Source organism: Corylus avellana, chromosome ca2, assembly GCF_901000735.1.
Source record: "Corylus avellana chromosome ca2, CavTom2PMs-1.0".
Taxonomy (NCBI): Eukaryota; Viridiplantae; Streptophyta; class Magnoliopsida; order Fagales; family Betulaceae; genus Corylus; species Corylus avellana.
This window is the reverse complement of record NC_081542.1, coordinates 42,329,496-42,332,460: the sequence shown is the minus strand read 5'-3', so window position 1 is coordinate 42,332,460 and position 2,965 is coordinate 42,329,496.

The following is a 2,965-nucleotide window of genomic DNA, read 5'->3' as shown; positions in this document are numbered from 1 at the left end:
TTCTAGATCTTTGTAGTGGTTGAGTGTCCAAGCTTCTTTCATAGCCTAGGGGTCGTTTTCCCTCGTCTGTTTTTCTTTGTGCGGGATTTAGAAAGTATAAATGTATTGGACTCTTGAGATTAAAGGGGAAGGGATGAAGTATATTAAGTAAACATGTTGGTGGAGGATGGTTGATCCAAGAAGAAAGTTGGATGCACTAAGTGCCTATTATCCATCTCGACTATGTGTAAAGATGTCACCTCAAATGGCAAACAACAACCATTGCGCAAAATTGGCAAAAAGTGTAATGATTCCCACTACCAAAAGAGAGATTTTTTTGTTTTTTTTTTTTAATGGGGAAGATAAAGTTTTATTAACTAAAATGAAGAAGATACACATAGAAGGGTGAGAGACTTAATAAGCCAAGTGATCAGGTCCAAAATGATTAGGTAATGTTGAAAACTAAAATTACTTTTTTCGGTAACACATAAATCTCTACATTTATTTGGACAGTTAGATATAATGGCGAGCTAAAATTTTAAAATTTGAGAATCTCACATTTTAAAAAATCTGAAGGAAATTTCAATCCCGTCCATTTATGTTGGTATTTAAATGCACTAAGTGCCTATTATCCATCTCGACTATGATGAGTGTTGCATGGATCCGAATCTCCCGAAATTTTTAGGAAAATTCTAGTTTCTAAAATTTTAGATCCAGGTTATTCATTTTTTTTTTTTGAAGGATATTCATTTTCATCTAAGAGTCATTATCCTGCCACGTGCTTCACTATTAATAAAATAATAATAAATTTTTAATGATCTTAATAATCATTATTATTTTATTATTTTATTAGTAGTGGGACATGTGACAAGATAATGACTCTTGAATAAAAATGAATAGCTTAAATTTAAAATTTTAGAAACTTAAATTTTTTTAAGAATTTCAGGAAATCCGAATCCATGTCGAAAGGGCAACCCATAAAATGAGGCATAATTTCATAGCATTGGACCATTGGTTGCGTAGCATATTGGGGAAGGTTGTGAAAACAGGACCTGAAAAGCATTTAACTTAACTTAATTGGGTCAAGGCCATTCTTAATTAATTGCCAGACCTTTTGTTTTTTGTTCTTTTCGGACTTTAGAATTTACTTATTTATTTATTTATTTATTTATGTTAATTATTAGCTGGTTGGGCCGCAAAGTTTGAAACTAAAATCAACTGTTATCGCTAAGTCCAAACATCTCCTCTCACAATTATGGGGCCTCGCCGGCCTCGCCTTCAACGCCTACAATTAACACTCTTGTCGCAATATCCTTCTCATCCTACTAGGGGACGACTACTATTTTAGCTAGGGGCCTAGGGCCTTTTTCAAAGTCGTATGTGAATATAATAATGTAACAGTAAAAATTAATATATATATTTTTTTAATTTTTAATATTTTGATCTAATAATTGATGTTTACCGTTATCAGGGACGGAGCCAACTTTGAGAATAGGTAGGGGCCAATGGCTGAAAAAATTTAATGCGCAGGGGTCCATTAGCAAAAAAACAAAAAAAAAATTAACCATAAAAATTTTGTCACCTTGAGAATGAAAAAAAAAAAAAACAAAACAAAATTGTCATTTGGGGGGGCGGGGGTGGCCCCTGCCAATCCCCCCTTTCTCCATCCCTGACTGTTATATTATCAAGTTATATGACAAATCATATAGTAATCAACTAAATAAAAAATGATCCAAGGGCTATTTTTGCCTTTCAGGACATACATACAAAAAGAGATATCAGCGAGCAGAGCTATTCGTGAACATGCTCGGGCTCGCCTCGGGATCGGTTAGTTTATTAAATGAACAGAGCTTGAACAAAAAATTCAGGCCCGTATACATTTAGGTCGGTTTGTAGAAGTTTGGTTTAACTCGTACAAGTTCGTATAACTTTGTTTTTATTATTTTTAACTTTGTAATGAGAACATGTTAACTATTTTTTTATCTAAAAAAAAAGTTCTTTATAATGTAATATATATCAGTTGAATTATTGTAATTGTGAGTATGGACATAGATATAAGTGTCTTTGTGTATATATAAGTGAGTTTATATACGTGTGTATGTGTGTGTGTGTGTGTGAACATATAAATTGAGATTAGATTCTTTAATATTTGACTTAATTTCTTTAATCACCCAAACAATATACTATAAGATAAACATATAAATTGAGATTAGATTATTTTGTGTGTGTGTGAACATATAAATTGAGATTAGATTATTTAATATTTGACTTAATTTCTCTAATTGGCTCAAACAATATGTACTATACACAAAACATATAAATTCTGAGATGATTATTTAATGTGTGTGTGGAACATATAAATTGAGATTAGATTCTTTGAATATTTGACTTAATTTCAATTACCCAAACAATATACTAAGACAAACATAAAATTGAGATTATAATATTTAATTTGTGTGTGTCACATTTAAATGACATAAATTGAGATTGATCCATATGTAAGTACCTCTTTTATTTTAAGTCCCCAGCAGTAGCCAACTTCATTTTACCACGCCTAATGCAGTCTTTTAAAGCATGGGTCAATCCTTCTCCCCCAGCTTTTACACGTCAAGTGATATAGGATATATATATATATATATATATATATAAGTATATATAGACTATATTATTTTAATATTTGACTTAATTTCGCTAATTACCAAAACAATAAATCTTAACTATAATTAAATAACTAATAATTTGTATTAATTTGAAGAAAAAAAAAACATTGAACAATCACAATATTTACTTTATATATGAAATAATTAAATTAATTGGGTAGCTTGTGATCAAGCTTGAGCTCGGCTGAAAAATAAATGAACAGAGCTTGAACGGATTATCTAGTTCGGTGGAAGAGAAATGCTAAATATCTCAAATGTTGGTTTCCAAAAAATGTGTCATCATCCCATGAGTTAGTGACATATTTCCTAAAATAATAAATCTCATT